Here is a 20137-nt window from a genome sequence, read left to right as displayed (position 1 = left end):
TTAGTCGGTCAATCGAGCACTCTATAAGACACAGCGCAAGACTATCGCAAGGCTGACCCAAGACTCTCTTAGACTACGTCAACACTCGCCCCGAGGCTCTCCAGGACTCACTCTCGACTGCGTCTCTCGTGCTGTGCTCCCCAAGACCAACTCAAACTCTCTTTATTCATTTTCAAAACTCTAACCAATTACAAAGCAGAAAAAAGACTCTAGGGCGTAACCTTCAATCATAAAGCCAATCACACTAAGTACTGAATACGTCATATCTTTTGATTAATCGTTCACTACATTAATAACTATGAATACCAACTGTCAGAATCGATAGTCAGAATAGCGACGGTTATCTCGTAATTAGTTCCAAATCACTGAGCCAAGTTCCGTCCAAAACTTCAAAAAGGCCTAACCGATGACAGACATAACACAGCAAATCGCTCGTAATCAAGCTAATTAAGTCGGTCAACAGATACGCGTAAACAAATTCATGACAAACACATCAACATGTAGTCTTCAAGTTGTCTATGTAAGCGAACTGACGACACACGCTGGGGATTGTAAATATATCAATAGCCTTTTGCAGACTGGGGTGTATCCTACATTTTGTTCTTTTTTCTTCTTCAAAATACTACAATTAAAACAGCAACGGAAAACCTGACCATGTAAAAGTTTTCCGGAACCATATCACACGCATGCACTGATATGGAACCTAGGTGACATTGTGTCGACATGTATAATAAGTGATATTATTCGTAATTGTGCCTCATTCACGGTCACGGTCACCAGGGCCAGTCCTGTAAAATTGAAACCAAGTTGTGTTCTGATTATCAGAACAAGGAGAAAACGACTGCCAGAGTCGTGCTGCCAACCTACAAAACTGCCTTGCCTGAATAAAGAATATTCTGAACAAGTGAAAACATTGCTGTCGCATACGACTTATTTACTACTTCCGTGTCACTGAGAATGTTCTAAAACCGTACTGTGTCTGGGTGGAATATTCTAGATTTTTGTTAGAGACTGGTTGAATAGGTAATATAACACTGTAGGAGGCAATAGAAGGTAATGGAACATTCTAGAAATTTGTAGTAAGTTCCAGACTCATTATGTATGCTGATGTAATGGTCTATTTATAGACAGTGGGGGTATATATAGGGGAGTTGTTCAGCACTGAGTTCAGATCGGAGATCTCGTTGAATTTTGTTGGAGTTTAAGTATCTAGTTATTGGAGTAGTGGAGTTTTACTGCGTTATTGTACTTGGTGTTTGCAGAGTATAATAATACCAGTACCAGTTGAAACCTCATCTGTTGGCTCCGTGTTCGTATTTTATCATCGCCGCCAGGGAAGTCTTTCTGTTACTGTTGCCATTTTGGTATTTGAACCATCACACCTGTACTATACCAATTACGGTAATATTACGTTGCGTGTGATAATTGCTGATAATCTGGATGACGACATTGATAATTTTCTAATTCATGTGAATGAAATCATCAGTTGTATTATTTCGTTGCAAACTGGCAACGCATCGAGTAATGAGGAAATTTTGATGGAGTTCCTCAATCGTTTCAATAATTTACTCAATTCAGGTAATTTTCTTCGCTGTGGACAATTACGCAATTCATGAAAAAAGGGTCCAAAATACAACGCACAATTATAGAGGCAATCCTATTCTTGTATTCTTGTTACAATTGTTGTGAGCATAGTTAGCAAACGTTTTCGAAGCTTGTTTAATGATAATTAAACACATGTAGAGGCACAGGTTACGACAAGGGAAATCGATAGTGTTTTTGCTTATTCGACCATAATTACCAGCTATTTTTCCTACCCACGGGCCGTTCATTGACTTGAACACGTCTTTGATATGTTAGGTCACTATTACCCACCTAACAAACTAGCTAGCGGTATGCATAGCAAAATTTTGAAGATTCTTAAGTATATGTTCAGTTCTTTTAATGCATGCGAATTAACGCCTCTGGGTATGACTATATGTATCTCCTACTATCTGGGTCTGTAACAAGAATTCATAACATATCAAACTTGCTTTAGCAATAAAACTGAATGTTTTTCTTGGGTTCATTTTGGGTTAGTGCCTTTTAATTAATTTCTCTTTCTGAACAGTTTTTAGTTTCATCGCTTGTTAGCAGAATTTCTGACTATTATTTAATTTGGATGCTGCGTTTAAATCTAGATAAAATTAATTGTTTGCAGATGTGGTGGCCATCAAGACACTATGAAACTTGGTGATTAGATACGGAAAGTTTAAAAGTAGTTCCATCATAAACATGTGGTTTCATAGTCGCCACAGGGGGCGCTTGGTACACAGTACTTGCAAACCATGGTTATAAAGCTATATATTCATTAAAGCAGGATGGGTATAGTTATAGGGATATATGCAGTCATAATTTGATCAGTATATCCGATACAAAAATACTCCCAGTATATTGAATGTGGGGCTTTCACAACCATTGGACATCGAGCAAGGTCATACATTTTGCCTTTACGTTTGATGCCTTTATAATAATTCTTCACTGTAAATTTTAGTATATACGTTGCTATCATGAAATAGTGGTTGTGCATTCTCAGAATGAACCAATCCAGATTCATCTATTTGTTGTCGTGTAGATTTCAATTTCACAAAGCAGAACATAATAACTTTTGACTTTTAAATTAAAAACTTATTTGTTTCCATTTGGTCTGGAAAAATCGAGTTTCAATAGACTATTTTCTGTTCTCTGCGAGATTCCGCGTTATGCCTGAAATCGAATGTAAAACTGGACAAATAAAGGTCATAGCGTCGTAGGAATGCCAGTGATCATGTACGAACGTTTTCTTTCGCAGATTACAATTTTAAATATCACATTACTTGTTGTAAATGTATTTTATATGATTACTTACACATGTGTCTGTATTTTCTTAAACACTTGATCCAATGTGAGGACTGAAACAAATTAACGTTCTGGTGATAAACTTCTTTTTATTGTCTGTTTATATACCGTTTTCTGTATTCACTTATAGAGAGTCTTGTCATTTAATCAGTCAGTCAATTAACACTGTGAGTTTGAGTACATACCACCACAGTTCATCTATGCCTAAACAGACTAATATTATTAATATTTCTGCTATATTTAATAATTTAGGCAGCTGCTATTTAGTTAAACTGCACGCCCTTGATTCAAAAGGGTTACATACAATATATCCTGATATTGCCACAAAAACATAAACACTTCTATGTATTCGAACGCTTGGATGTAGCGGGGATATAAAGGCAAATTTCAGGAATGGCTCGAGTGAAAATTGATTGAAATACGTCCTCGCGATGCCTCGAACAATTAAGCCTGCATGGGTGTGTTAATTTTGGTTATTCAAGCACGTTTACAACCAACTTACCTCAGAGAGAGACTTAACAACACAATCCACGGATTGGCATTGGTGGACGTGCTGTTCTTTTCGTAACTCGGTAAAAGTGAGTACAGAGCACTTAGTTGTTTTTTTGCTAAAACAAATTAGGCGGCTGTTTGAAAAAAACAAAAACATCTGCAGTTAGCATACCGATTACAACTTGCTTTGTTTAAATTTAATACAACCGCTAAATTTTGAATGGTACTGTGTCATTGACTATTATATTATCAACAATTTATTGGGTCTAGTGACCAAATTACTGAGCATTATGTTTTTTAAAACTACTTTACTATTGCTGATTAATTGCATGACATGTGCTTTCATGTGTTTCACCACAATCGTCAACGTTCCATCCTCTCATTTTATTAAATGTTTTAATGTTAATATGGTTCAATGCATGTAGTAATTAGTTTTACAAAAATAACATTTTATTGAATACCCGCATATACTTGCATCACGAGTTGATAACTTGCGTCATCTGATGTTTTAGGTAAATTCACCATAATTTTACGCATTGATAGAATAGAATTTAGAATATATGTCGAAGCCTTATCAGTTGTGAATATAACATAAACAGTTAACAATCGAAAAGCAACAGGTAGTAAAACAAACGAAATCCTTTATACCAATGAACTGGTACCCGGTGTTGCGCAATAATCGCTGTATAGGATTCTCATTTAAGCCAGTATTTGAAAGTAAGAGCAAGAAGGCTTGGTTTTACTACGATATCGACATCTAAACCACGGCATAAGAGATTGGAATAGTATAGTAGAATAAACGGTTCAAGTGGCTAGTGTATCATTACTGGCGAATTTCATCATCGCTCACCTTAGAGGGCAGATCTGGCTGGATGGATTTCACTATATTGATGGAGTTTATTACCTGTATCGTATCCTTTGTCGGCCTAATTGACTGGGTGTAATGTCACATAATGAAAGTTTAATGTTTTTTTTATTCCAGTCACTTGTTAAATAAAGGGAATAAAATATTTATTCGGTTGCCTGACTTTCGATTGTCACTTACTGAAAATAACAGTCATATAGGGTTTAAACATATAGAGTTTAATTCTAGAAACTGATTATTGTCCTATTTTGGCTTTTGTAATAAACCCAGCCCATATAATGGTATTTGTGTGCTTTTCCATAAAGCCATTATGACTGCACATCACACAAGTTTCCACTCGACCCATCGCTTAGCTTTGTCTTTGTATCCCTGCTACAGATTTGACTACAGGAATGCCATGTTTGAATACATAGTAATGTTTATGTTTTTGTGGGAATATCAGAATTTATTTTATGTAACTCTTTCGAGTCAAGGACTTGGGGTTTAAATTAAAATCAGCTGCATAAATTATTAAATGTAGTAGAAATATTAATAATATTAATCTGTTGAGGCATAGTACCTCTGTAGAGTAACTGTGGTATATCTTCCAAACTCATGGTGTTATTGACTGACTGATTAAATGTCAAGACTCGGTATAAAAAAGTTTATTTACTATCAGTATCACCAGAGCGTTTACTTTTTGTCAGTCCTCACATTGGATCAAGTGTTTCAAGAAATACAAACATATGTGTCAGTAAACATATCAAATATATTTATCCTACAACAAGTAATATACTATTGTATATATAATATATGCGATATTTTGAGATAAGTGATACAGGCTTCAATCATCATTCTGTGAGACTTGTATAAACTGCTCTACAATTTCCTGCTATCAGCAGTGCCCTCCAGAAGAACAGCGTTCCTGTGCAGGCAAGACCTCTGTAACGTCGTCGTTGTGTTTTAGAAGCCACTGACTCTCATCAATTTCCACATCCCAATGCACACGTCTCTATGCAATCCCCTATTTTATTTTATTTTATTTATTCATTGCATTTTTCTGTACTTTTATTTTGGGAGCTATTAAAAACAGGAGCTTTAACGTGATATTTTGGTGTATATGTACTTCATGTCCAGTAATATTGTCTTGTCTACCCCATTCTGTCCAGTTTGAGTTCTGTGGGTGCCCTTCTCAATAGTAATAATCAGACATTACACTGTGACAGAGAAGTGGGTCCGAACTTTTGTAAATGAATCAAGTTGTTATTTGTCTAAAAAATGGGAGAATTCTTTCTCGATTATTTAAAAGTCAATAGACAATAAATTGGAACTCGAAGCGTTCTCTAGAACCATGTCACTGTTCAACTATAATGTCTAAGCTGATTGAAGTATACAACTGATATTTACCAACGAGTTGTGTTCTTTGAGTCACATATAATACAGAATACTAAACCAATGGCCGAACATGAGTATGCAAATCAGACGACCTGATCAGGATCGGGCGAGAAGAAAGTCAACTAAGTTAATCGACTGGATGCGCGCTGGTACAGAATCTTTCGATTGAAACGCCCGGTAGTCGTCCGGACCAGACCAGCCAAAATGTGCGTTAATCGGTCTGACTAATCTGTCAATGAATCTTATAATCTTTTGGTAAAATGGCGAGTGTCAAGCAGTGTTTCTGTATTGTTACTTTCTAAATTTTGTAAAATTTTAACTGATTTTACATTCGGGAATTTAAGAACTTTTAAATCCTTAGAATAAATAAACAAGATATAATGTTCCATATTCACCCCCCCCCCCCATTAAGAAAATCTTATCACACACATCTCCAACCCACGTGTGGTTGACGCTGTAGTTTTTACGATTTGGAACGTAATCAAACATAATTTATTTTTTTCATAAATATTCGAATAAGTAAAACACATATTACAAATTTCAATTTGTATTGCCAATAGCGCTCAAAGTGAACAATTCATATAAATTATGTATGCGTGACTTCATGCCTTCTCAACTGCGTCGCAGATATAGCTTGTGAGTCAAATCCACAAGATGTTTTTGAGATTTTAGAAAACAAATGGATATTTTCGTGGATTGTACCACACCATGTCCCATTTATCTAACACTTTTTTGATTTATGAAAAGTTACGGTGAAATCCCATTCATTTTCGTTTCGTTTTGTTACCATCCTGTTTTTACGCGTGGGCACACCAACAACAAAGCGCCGCATTACAAAATAACAAAACAAAAGTACATTTCTAAAAAATGCTAATATGCATACTCAGAGAAAGAAAGGCTCGTTATACACCATTATTAATATATATGCAATATAACATTGTGAACATTATTCGAACAAAATGACATATAATTAAGTGAGTTTCCAGGGTGACGCTAGTTTTCCAATATTTACAGCGGGAAATTAACTTCCATAATGCATTGCATATATGTTCAGTTGTGCAAAATTTGACAATTGAACATCGGTGAAAAATATTGTCACGTATACATGTGTTCATAAACTTATAATAACGTTTGTTTTCTCGATATTGAACTCACCTAATTTTAAATATTAATATTATTTAGCTGCTTTCTATTCTACCAACCCCTATTTTAGTGGAAAGTGTGGACCATTTACCTGTGTTCCTGAGTACGAAAATAATTACTTGTCTGATCTAATAAAATTTGTTCGTCAAATTGTTTGCTCAATATTTAAACTAGTCATCAACACACACTACGACGTATACTGTAAATCTAGATGTTTTAAAATATGACACTTTTTTGACCCCACTTTAAAAACACTTTGAGTGTTGTTTTTTTTAAATTGCAAATGAGTTATTTTTTAAAATAAAACATTTTTATTGTTTTGTGGTAAAACATTTAATGTGTTGATAAGCTTGTCCCCACTTTAAACACATTGTGTGTTTGTAATCTGTATAATTGCGGGAAGTCAATATTAAGAAAAAAACTTGCAGTTAGTGTTTTTATTGCAACGTTTCAAAGAAGGTTTTGATTAATATGTAAAATGTTTCCATTAGAAACACGTTTTGAAAAGTGTTTTCACCAGAAACATGTATGAAAAGTGCTTATTATCACAACACTTTTGAAAGTGCTTTTACGAGACACACATTTTGTAAACTGTTTCCAACGGGACCTTTTTAAAAGTGCTTTCACTAAACAGCTTTCACTAAATTGTTTATAATCACGACTTGTAAAAAAGTGTCTCAACCGAAGACATGTTTTAACGAAGTGTTAACTATCACAAAAGTGATTTTACTAGAAACACCAGTTCCCACCAGAAATATGTATTGAAAAAGTTGATAACACTGATAACATTGTAAAAAAATTATTAAGATTATCATTTTGAAAAACAAAATATATCAAATGATGCTTTTCATAATCAAAAACTCTGCACTACTGTACAGAGATCATAACAACGATAAACAAATCACATAATCAAACATGTATTCATTCCTAAATATAAACATTAATAAGTATTAATTAATAAGTATCGAGTATTACATTTAAAACAATCTTTGAACCCATTCCTCACTGACAAAAATGAAAGGGCCCACTCTTTTTTCCATATGGTATTGTTGTTTCGAATGCAGAATTTCCGGGCACATTAAATTCCCGAGGGGAAAATAGTTGGACAAATAAAAAAAATCATTAATTTTCGTTATAATTCGAGTTGAGTTTATTCAATTATCTCGCACATAAAGAAATGAATGGAGGCCGCTGCAAATATTAATGTAGTACACAAATTCCGAAGCTGGCTCTATCAATAACACTTTCCACATGCTTCGTAACGGAGTAACAATATCACCATACCTTTCGGTTTGTTTAAGATAACTTCCGGTTTCGCAATGTGTAACAAGGTCCCAAAATTGAACAAAACTTTTGAATGAATGTTTTTCATCGTTCAGGGCTCACTCTTCATGTGTGTAGATTAAACTGCTTCCCTCGCACGGGTACAGTTTACCATTTGTTGGCGTTTCAAAGAAAATATTTAGGTTCGAAATTTAAATATGAACTTAATATACACACTCCTTTAAAAGAAACACACCATTCACTTTATTCTTGTTTGTATGCAGCCTGACGTGTTACTTTGGTGTGAGCGTAGTTTCAATTTGGCTTTATGATGTAAAAAAAGATTGTATTCTTTTGTAAAGGATAATAAAATGAACCGCATAACGTAAATGTCTTTCATGCGCGTAATTATTGATCTTTGTCGAAATCCGATGTTTTAACGTGGTATGAACATATTAACGCACAGAACAGCACACACTTTCCGTCTGTATTATATATATATTTATTTGTTGTCGTGAATATATATTCTGCTAGCTAAGAAAAAGTATGTTACCAAGTATGTTATAATGTTCGTAGAAACATTTACTAGTATACGATATAATTCTGGAAATACCGTGACGTTGGAGGGCCTTTTAAAATTTACAATATATTCAGAGTAATACATGCATAAAGTGGAGACGACAGTAATTCTGATGGGTTCTGAGTTTCTCCATTAAAATATAAACATTGACTTCGTCTTTCATTTGAACTTAATGTTATATATACATAGTATAGAAGGTCTACAATGCACTGAAATTATTATGTGAGAATCATTATAGTTGTCAAATTCGTGTAGAAGTCTTATGTCATCTTCTTAATTTTAAATTTAGATCACCTCATCATCGGAAGGCAATTACTCAGGCCCGTAGTTTGGGGGGTTCGGGGGGGGGGGATCGGTCGAACCCCCAAAATTTGTGAATAGATTTATGATCGTCGATTAGAACATAATAAAACAAACAGTATTAATTAAAATAATTATCATCACTTGACTCAGTGAGGTAACTATCAGGCTCAGCCAAAATTGCATAGTAATGAGCATTTTGGTGGCAATGAGCTTTAAATCTCAATCGTAAAGTTACGCCGTCTCAGCTCAACAGCAGCAAATCAAAATAAAGTTGTTATTCCGTGATTCCGCGATGGTGTAATAAAGATCGCGTTCAAGCAGCTGATGTTAAATATTAAAACAACATTGAAACAATAATGTAATGGTTCATTAGTTTTCATGGCATATATACTGTTTTGTTCCAAGTGTATCAGCCAAATGTAGTCAACTCATTGTATTAGTACGTATAGCCTGTGTTATTGGACAACAGTGTACAGCTAAGATTTATCATCACGAGTTGTATAGGTCGAAGAGCTTACTGCAGCCAACAATTTACCTCACAGTGTTGCTTCAGTACTGAAACTATGTGCATTTAATTTGTTTGATGCAATCATTGTGTCGGTCAGTTCTTATGGTAGCGATATGGGGGTACGAAAATTCGGAAATCGAGAGGGTACAGACAACATTTTGCAGGTATCTACTTAGCGTTAATAGTTGTACAAACAATGTAGCTATGTTGGACGAATGTGAAAGGCTGCCATTATGCTGTGGTTATTTCAAGCGTTGTATCTCATATTGGTTAAAATTACTTGAAGTATAAAATAGCTGGAACCCCAAAACATGTTATATCATGCTAAAACGATTAGACAAGACCAGCAGACTTACTTGAAAAATCCACATAAAAATCTTCTGTTCAAATCTGGTTTCCGCATTTTCTGGTTGGAAAAACAAAGTTGGAGATACTGTAAATTTCTTAGAGATATTTACTCAAAGAATAAAAAAATGTTGTCAAGAAGAATGGCATGCCTCAATTTCACAATCATCCAGGCTGTGTACTTTAGGAAAAATCAAAGTAGTAGTAACTAACCTGGGAGATTTATTGGCAAGCAATTATAGACTAAAATATATACTGACGAGTTTTCGCTGTTTTGGCTATCAACATAATGTTGAATTAGGCAGACACACAAAAATACAGTTAGATCACTAAATTTTTAGTTTTTCCAGGGATACGTTTGAATTTAGCATGGTAGAAAATGACATTCACTTTGTGTTTATATGTCCATTTTATAATGATCTAAGGGCTGATCTTTTGTCAATAACCCTATGCAATTATGCAAATACTGACAGTCTGGGCTTACTTCGTCGCTACACAAACTGTCACACCATATAACAAATAGCTCTATATCTTTTTAAAGTTTTCAAGCGACGAGATGAATATGAATTCAGCTTAACTTAGTACCATATGTTTACATGGATGTTGTATTGTGTTTAAAACGTGCTATGCACTTTTCTACCCATTACATTTTGTACGATGGGCTGAGGCCCTGAACAGAAATAAAATTACATGATACAACATTGACTAATACTAAAATGAATAATTGTAGACAGATTTCGACATGAAATCGTGTCACTTTTATGTGCGCTAACATTTGCGAAGAGCGAAAAAACTCGTAAGTAGCATTCTACCTTAAAATGCTTAGACAATAATGCTAATTTACATACAGTCTTGTCTTTCTTGTGTACAACATTTTGCCGTAGTGGCTCTAGGGTGTGAGTGTGTGTGTCTGTGGGTGGGGAATGGCTCCTTTCTCTAAAATGGTAAAATAGTTCAAAGATGTTATGTGAAATAACTTACCAACGTAACACAAAGTAAACCAATTGAACTTAAAACCGAGAATATAAAAATTCAAGTTCAATGACACTTTTTGAATATTCTAAAATTCACATAAAATATATTATTGTTGTTTTCGAACCCCCTATTCAAAGGTGCTGGCTACGGGCCTGTAAACAATCGTAGGTCTATATGATGTACAGGAACTTTTACGCATTGAATGGTTGGCAAAAGCATAGTGCACACATTCAACTAGACAACACTCTGATGAGGTGTGAACGTGCGCCAGATTTCTTCAATATCCATTTTAGACCCTATGGCTGAGTAGATGTGCTTAGTGACTCTGTAACATTTACCGTTGACCTTGGAACGTAACAGGGTCATACCAAGAATATAGTAGCGTTCAAGCACAGCTCCTCGGCACGGTTATGGGGTCAAGTACCTTAGCAGGTGTTAAGAAAATGTGCGTGAACGCTTAGCACGGACTAAAAAAATGCTAACTACGGAATAAATCTAGCCGGTTTTTAACACCCGGTCCAGATTCTAAGCACGGGATAACAAAGTGTGCGTGGACGCTTAGCTCGGGGTAAGTGCACAATTGCAAAATGCTATTGTATTCAATTTTCATTTGGAAGATTTACTCTTAAATTCATAACTTTTCATTTCGGTACGCCATTTCACACATGAAAATCAACGGGAGGACATCTCGAGATACTGTTTTCGGGTAAAAATGAACCGAAGATAAGAATGTGTGCTACAACCTTTTATTCTGCAATCTGCACTTTCTGAACTTGGCTTGGTATTGTTTTTTACCGTAGAACTAACATTGTATACCATCCCAGCTACTCTATTGTGCAATCACAGTTAAAAGTCCTGAAGATTTTGTATAATCTTAATAAGTTTGGGCGTTCCTTAGCCCGTGCTAACCACTGTTCTCTTCCGTGCGTGAAAGCAATTGGGTCTATCCGATATGCAAACATATGAGATTAGCTTAATAAATTTTATCCTCTGCTTTGTGTTGCGTGAACACTACTATTGTCTACAATATTTGACCAGGCTAGATATTGACTGCTGGAGTTACATAACGAACACACATACAGACATAATGTGATCTCTTGTAATGAAACCAGGCTTTGCGCGAAACTATGAAACATGTGCGCAAAGTTTGAAAGCACTAGCTTTGGTGTTTGCTTCAGAGCAAATCGCATACTTGGATTAGAGGTTCAAGAACAACGTGTTTTGTTCTTTATATACTGTATTACAATGTATTTATCAACACGCGGTATCGAACATCTATATAAACAGCTGTATGTTTTCAACCAATATTGTATCTTTAGTTCATTCGTTCATTACGAGGGTAATTATCATGGGATAAAAATATGAGCTTCGTTTCGATATTAATTTAAGTATTCTTAGTACCCTCCATGTGACCAATTTATGTGAAGCTGAAAGTGCCAGCACGGAATGTCTCGAATCCATTGTTATCTTTGTAATTAAGCATTTGGTTATTGAATCAAATCACAAACTCACACGACTGTAGAATAATGTCACGCGTTGCATGTGTATAAATACGTATTTGATTACTGTGTCATTATTCCATGTAATTTGGCGCTGTTCACACATCAGCCCGATCAGTAAGTGTACCTATGTTGTTTTCTCGGTAAATCTATTTTACTGTGATTACTGTTACAGCAATTGAACTTTCAGCGTTCTAATGCTGTACCTATTTTAACACTATACTTAAGTGTGTTTCTCATATCATTTTCTTCCATCCATCCATAGCAGATTTGTATTTGTATGGATGATCTACTGCGGCAGGTTACCCTGGCAAAATACTGAAAATGACCGTATTTGCAATATGACTACTAGTAGTTCATATGAATTCTCGTTTCAGTTTTTATGTTTTGAAGATTTTGAATTTAATTTTTCGACTTATATGTCCATCACATCTACCTCTAGCTATGTATTCTGACCACGTTTAGCTCTGCGACAAGTTTCTTTTTCGAAAGAATGGACCAATGTGTGTTTTTCGATATAACATTGCTTTTAAATCAATACGTTTAGGCAGTATTGAGCGGTACTTGCGATTTGTTTTGGGGGTGGCAGTTGAAAAGTTTCTCATTAGTACAAAGTTCGATACTAGTTAAGAGTAAAGACAGAATGTTATACTTTAGTGAGCTAAGTACCCACATAAGTTTTTTTTTTATTTAGTTTCAATTATGTTTTCCAACCGCCGGCATGTTCGTCATTCTCTCATTAAATCTCACACATACCTGGACTGATTTTCAAAGTCATAACGGCGACTGGCGATCTGTTTTGTCTGATAAAAATACACCTACAATCAACATTTTAACATGTCATTAACTGATTCTGGGGAATGTTTTGGACGCATACATTCGAAATTGATATTTACTTATGCATGACATTTTATTTCGCGATTTTATTAAAAATGGTCGATTTCACCAATTTACTTTCAAGTATTAAGTCGATTACTCACATGCACATTTGCAGATTTCTTTTATTTAGTGGCAAGACATAGTGGGTTGTATATTCTTTTCAGTTATTTTAGGATTTAGATATAATTTCACTGATTTAAAGAAATGTCGTCTGCTAACTTTGTGTGAATATCACATATGATGGGTTAGCGATGTTCGTCAGTTCTGTTTTGTGAGTTGATGCATACACACATTTGTTTCATTTTACTCATCAATTGTCATCGTGTTCCTATTTCGGGGCGGGCCGGGGGGGGGGTCTGTGGATGTTGTTTAATTTGTCGATTTCATTTTAACAGTGTGTGTGTATCTATGTTTAATTTGTCCTCCAAGTGACCATAAGCAAATTACTTGTGTGAATGAAACTTATTTTTCCAGTTATACTATAATACAATTCTGAATCAGAGTATCCACTTGTATTTAGATAGTTATGGTATTCAAGGCTATGTATTTCGTTTCATAACTTATTCCTGTTACTGAGTATAGATGAACGACAAGGAAATTTCTCAAATAAATTCAGCTTAATGCTGTGTGGTGTTTTGTCTGACGTAGAAAATGGAAATTCAAGCTTTGAACATACAAAATAGAAGACCAGAAGTTGACGAAGTTATTCGTGATGTCAAATTGAGATGTGTTGAATTATGTTTGATGTATATTTATATTGTTATATATATATGCTAATATAAAGTTCAACGTATTTTCTCTGTACACAGTTGCCACCATGAAGCTGCTTTGTCTGTTGATAGCGTTTGTCGCTTTCGTAGAAAGAGCTCAAGGTAAAAATCAATTCCTCCAAAAATCCACCGATGTGTAATAGTTTATAGTGTGTGGTTCTTACGTTAATTGGTGTACACGCTGACTATTCCGCTCGGAGATGGGCGTCAATTTCATCATTATTCGTATTTCATAATTGTAAAACATACGGCAAATGATCGTGATGTGACAAAGGCCAAACCGACCGTTGTAAAATGTGTATACGGGTGGTGTCCATCCGCGATGGACTTGTGGTTGGCTTTTGTGTTTATTTTACATAAAGTGAAACATTCACAGCTTTCTAAAATGTAATCTTACAAAACTGATAATAGATTGTTACTGTTTAAATCATAGGAATTACCGTCCATCGGCTGAACGTGAATCTGAATTTGGACAGCAGTGACTCTGAAATGGTGCTTCAGTCAATGAATCTTGGTCCATCCGTTGCAGGATGCAACTGCTTTAAATGTTTCTTTTCTCAAGGGGACTGTCCATCAGTGTCCTGTAAGTCACTGTGTTTTCTTAATATTTACTTAATATTTCATGGGTCAACATATTGTAGGATTGTTCGTTAATGGAGGACGAAATTTTATGAGGTTATCACCTGATATAACTTGAGTACTTATAAGATAAAAGTAACTCGCATATCTCACAATAACATCTTATAAAGCATTGCTTGTTTGTAGAGCTGATTGATACGAGTGACGTCATGGGCCAAGTATCAACCAGTTCTGTGAATAAGTGATATCTGGTGATAACCTTGTTATCACACGATTAACACCAGCTAATATGCTAATTTATGCTAATTATAAACTTTTTTCGTCATTATGTATCATTGCCATAACACCCTTCGACTTATTGTTTTTGTCATCGCAGTGATAAAAGGAATGCCGTTAATCACTACGTAATGTTTCAACACATACAGACTTTTTAAGTTCAGTGTGCATATACCCACGTTTAGTGTAAAATACCAATAATGTTTCATACTAAATGTCACTACTGCAAATTAACCATGGCCATGCAACAAAGTAGTTATATTTCAATTCTGTGCTACGAGCTTGGGCGAACACAACGTCACAGCTATCGCTCAGTAAAACACGCATAAAAGACAAAAATATCTTAGAAATTCGTAGACAAAATGCATTCACGGCATGCATTAAAATTATTCATCAAAAAACTAAAACGGCACAGTAAAAAACACGTGAGAAATACATTTCCGTTTACACTATTAGAACGCGTAAAATGCTAAGAGCCCGCTGTGTTCCAAACTGGAAACGTAGTTATGATCATTTGCAGAATATCTTACCCCCCCCAAAAAAAAACAAGTAATTGCGCTCAAGCGTAATACTGAATAAAAGTAATTCACCGTTTATCGTCGACTTATTCTCTTTACTACAAACAATGTATGCAAATCACATCTAAACTAGAAAGTACGTAATGCTTGGTGTTCGATCGGACGCAGAAGTATAATGAGTGAACAAAGTCGTTTATTAAATTGTGAAATGGAGAACCTAATGTCGTATGTGACACGCTCTATCTTCGAGAGCCGAACAGAAAATTTCAAATAGAACTAATATCTTTAAAATTCAATCACAAATATGTCTACGGAAATGCTCGGTTACAATCGGCTTATGACATTCGAATTAATAGCATAACTGTTTCATTATATCACTTATAACACATGATATCCACCACTGGATAGCCTCGTTTCGACGATGGCATTCTTCACGAACGTGACTCACGCGTATCTCACGATCAAGGAAGTTGCACGACCGTTTTTCGATTTATTTGGCGTCATGGCAACGGACTTGCATAATGTCCCTTGTTGTTCACTAATTACGTTGTTTTTGTTCGTTTTTGTCAGGTCTTTACTGTCCATTTTGAAGAGGTTTATTGATGGCTGGTGTATTATACCATAAATGACGTCACAATTTGGTGTATTTAATCATGCGGTCTTCTTATACTTAACTAATAGTTAATAAATGAATTTAAAACAGCGTTGGTCTCTGCTGAATTATTTCAATTGATGGTAATCCATTTTTCTTTTCATGAGAGTTACGCCTGAACGAATGTACAAGAGCCTGACAAGGTCGCGTAAGTTGCCAGGTGAAACAGGAATTGTATGTTTGCAGATGGCATATGTAGATCAAATGCTATTTGTGTCGTAAATGTGTTTTACATCAAGTCTGACTAGGCACGGGACGTGGCAGGGCACCCTGTTCAAATTGCTTCTTAAGGACGTGCGCTTTGGTTTACACTGGGCAAAATCGTTGATATACGATTGTATACGCAGATATACATTTTGTGTATATTTACGGTATACGTTCAGTATACGCATATATGATTACGTATACAAATCGTGGAATATACGTACATATGCGCTACGTATTTTTATGGTTTCTTTCACCCATGCCCGGTCTAGGTGGCACGCAGCGTGTACGTACGTATTTTACATTCATTCTTGTAGTACAATTTACGTTGCTTAACGAAGTCTGTATATTTACGTATACGTGGAGAAAAATGTGCGCGAGGCATTTTCCGGTCTTATTTGGGATCACCTGTGGGTAGCGATCGCGGCCGCCAGTACATATTATAAATAATTACCGGAACTGTTGAATCGCACGGCATCTTGAATCGATCTAAAAACGTCTCCTGTGTTGCCGAGTACAAGTAATTGAGAAAAGGCGGTGTATATGTACAATTTTGAAACGGTTGTTACTAATTTCTAAATTTAAAAAAATCAGTTCCTGGCTGAAGTCAATCTGATTAAAATCTGATGTAGTGTAGTGTACGGGTTTTAATTATTTTGGCTATAAACTTATTTTAATTTTATTTTCTATTACTTTTGTTATTAATGCCTTTTTATTTTATTATTATTTTACTTTGATTTTGATTTCGTGTTTTTTTTTAATTCTGCCCTACATACATCTGACCCGATGCCTATGTAACGAGATTTCAACGAGACCCACTATCGACGATTTTAGTCAACGAATCACAGACCTCCTTCTATAGCGCACATGATGACGTCACCGGGCAGAGTCAGGTGGCAAACACACTCAAATAAAATGGCGGATTATACCGACGTTAGCGACCGAGAATAACACGGTTTTTCAGTAAGTTTATCATTGTCATATGCAACGAAAGTCATTTTTATGTTAATATTGTGGCTCGAATGGTTCGAGTTTAGATCGTTATTTTGCGTAGTTATTCTGGGAGTGACGATTTTGTTTCCACCGGTTCGACCGAACACCGGTGTCTTTTTCCAGTCGCTTGCCCTGGAGACGGGTGATGTTTTGTTGACGATCGGGCCAAAATCGTCCACGGTATTGAAGCCGTAGCTGTTAATATTCATCAAATTGTATCAATATTTTGTACATTATACAATAACTCTGTATTAAAGTAATTGAGCTGATTTGGACTGGAAAAAAATATTTTTTATTTGGAACACATCGCAATTGATCAGGAAATATTTTTTTGCTCAAATTCTCTGCGTCGATGCCGTGGGCCGGTGACCGTTATACAATTTAAATCAGTTTGCATTGTTTACTATAGCTGTTTACAGTGTTCTAATCATTACGATTTACTTATTTGTTTTGCTTCCATTCTAGATAATTATCCTCAGTGTTTGATGTAAAATTGAAGGGATGACTGAATGAACGAACCTGCTGGCGAAGATGTATCTTGAAGTGTACACATTTGTTGGAAGTGAAAAAAATATTCACTGTAATGACAAAAATTGTAAAACGCTGTGGAATTACTTTTGTAAATAAAGATATACTAACAATTTTCTATTAATGGTTTATTCAAGTGAGCAAAATCATGTCTAGTACGTCCATTGCAAAATATAATGTACAGAAAAATTGCCCGTATACACTGAAAAGTAAGGAACCGACAGCCTGTATAAAACGATTTACCGGTTCATGTCTTGTTTTACGTTATTTAACAAAATTTTAATTTTAACTTTATTTATTGTCATAAATACAAGATTGATTCACTGCAGTGATATTCATAGTCACATACATGTACTGTTTCATTTATAAATGTGAATAAATGTATGTCTCTTACTATCATTTGAATTCCTAAATACATTTTAATAGAAATTTCCCGTTTTCCATAGTATATGGTGTACGTAAGAAATACTCCAATGGTGCAGTCTCTCGTTAGGGTATATGAATTCATTTCAGCGCGGTTACGCGTTTTTTTTTGGGGGGGGGGGGGTTCGGTCGAACCCTCTAAATTTTGGAAGTGAATAGATTTATGATCGTAGATTAGAACATAATAAAACAAATAGTATTAATTAAAATAAATATCATTGTTTAAATCACTTGACCCCGTGAGGTAACTATCAGAGTAATGTAATGAGTTTTGCATAGTAAAGAGCATTTAGGTGGCAACGAGCTTTAAATGTCAATCGTGAAGTTATGCCGTCTCAGTTCAACAGCAGCCAACCAAAACAGGTTGTTATAACTAGGCAACCTTTTATTCGGTGATTCCGCGATGGTGCAATAAAGATCGCGTTCAAGCACCTGATGTTAAATATTAAAACAACATTAAAACAATAATGTAATGGTAGTCACTCTCTGAATGGAGTGGTGGTCCTGAATAGGGCAGTTTGTCTTGTGCTAATGTTTGCTCAGTTAGTAAATCGAACGGGATTGACACGACTCTGTACTTTCCTAGTTTGGTTCATTAGTTTTGTATTCTTCAAGTTAATGATGGCATATATACTGTTTTGTTCCAAGTGTATCAGCCAAATGTAATTAACTTATTGTATTAGTACGTGTAGCCTCTGTTATTGGACAATAGTGTACAGCTACGGGTTGAACATATCATTAAAAAATGCCGAAAATGTATCATCACGAGTTGTATAGGTCGAAGAGCTCCTTGCAACCAACAATTTACCCCACAGTGTTGCTTCAGCACTGAAACTATGCGATGAATCATATATTTTAGTGGGTTCATAAAAGGAGTTGTAGTCATTGAAGTCTATTGAGACCGCTGCTAAACTGCAACTGTGTGCATATTATTTTACCGCCATCTAAAAACAGATTTACAGTGAACCAAATATATTTACATACTGTAAGAAACTTGGTAGTATGCCATTGGTTAGTGCATTTAATTTGTTTGATGCAATCATTGTGCCAACTATCTCTTATGGTAGCGATATGGGGGTACGTAAATTCGGAAATCGAGAGGGTACAGATAACATTTTGCAGATATCTACTCGGTATTTAGCATTAATAGTTGTACAAACAATGTAGCGATGTTAGACGAATGTGGAAGGCTGCCATTGTGCTGTGGTTATTTCAAGCGTTGTATCTCATATTGGTTAAAATTACTGAAACCCCAAAACATGTTATATCATGCTTAGACGATTAGACAAGACCGGCAGACTTGCTTGGGAAACCCACATAAAAATCTCCTGTTCAAATAGTTTTTGCAGTGATACGTCGAATTTAGCATGGTAGAAAATGAAATTCACTTTGTTTTTATATGTCCATTTTATAATGATCTAATACTATACTGACGAGTTTTCGCTGTTTTGGCTATAAACATAATGTTGAATTAGGCAGACACACACAAATACAGTTAGATCACAAAATTTTTAGTTTTTCTAGTGATACGTTTGAATTTAGCATGGTAGAAAATGACATTCACTTTGTTTTTATATATCCATTTTATAATGATCTAATGGCTGATCTTTTGTCAATAGCCCTATGCAATTATGCAAATACTGACAGTCTGGGCTTACTTCGTCGCTACACAAACTGCCACACCATATATCAAATAGCTCTATATCTTTTAAAAGTTTTCAAGCGACGAGATGAATAGGAATTCAGCTTAACTTAGTACCATATGTTTACATGGCCGTTGTATTGTGTTTAAAACGTGCTATGCACTTTTCTACCCATTACATTTTGTACGATAGTCTGAGGCCCTGTACAGAAATAAAATTACATAATACAAAATTGACTAATACTAAAATGAATAATTGTAGACAGATTTCGACATGAAATCGTGTCAATTTTATGTGCGCTAACATCTGCGAAGAGCGAAAAAACTCGTAAGTAGCCTTCTACCTTAAAATACTTAGACAATAATGCTAAGATAAGTACAGTCTTGTCTTTTTGTGTACAACATTTTGCCGTAGTGGATCAATAGTGTGGATGCGTTTGTCTGTAGGT

At 35.3% G+C, this 20137-nt stretch overlaps 1 protein-coding gene and 1 long non-coding RNA gene across 2 annotated transcripts in view; one reads left to right on the top strand and one right to left on the bottom strand.

Moving 5' to 3' along the window:
* Positions 1 to 20137, bottom strand: part of LOC100368971 (small ribosomal subunit protein mS22-like) — a 333717-nt gene that overhangs the window by 239868 nt on the left and 73712 nt on the right. The window lies entirely within an intron of this gene.
* Positions 12304 to 15949, top strand: LOC144349978 (uncharacterized). The gene is made up of 4 exons (XR_013420117.1): positions 12304 to 12341; positions 13913 to 13975; positions 14307 to 14456; positions 15817 to 15949. It is a non-coding gene; the product is annotated as an uncharacterized LOC144349978 (long non-coding RNA).

This window comes from Saccoglossus kowalevskii, chromosome 15, assembly GCF_978046115.1.
Source record: "Saccoglossus kowalevskii chromosome 15, keSacKowa6.1, whole genome shotgun sequence".
NCBI classification, from domain to species: domain Eukaryota; kingdom Metazoa; phylum Hemichordata; class Enteropneusta; family Harrimaniidae; genus Saccoglossus; species Saccoglossus kowalevskii.
The sequence above is the reverse complement of the archived record's forward strand: the minus strand, read 5'-3'. Positions and strand labels throughout refer to the sequence as shown.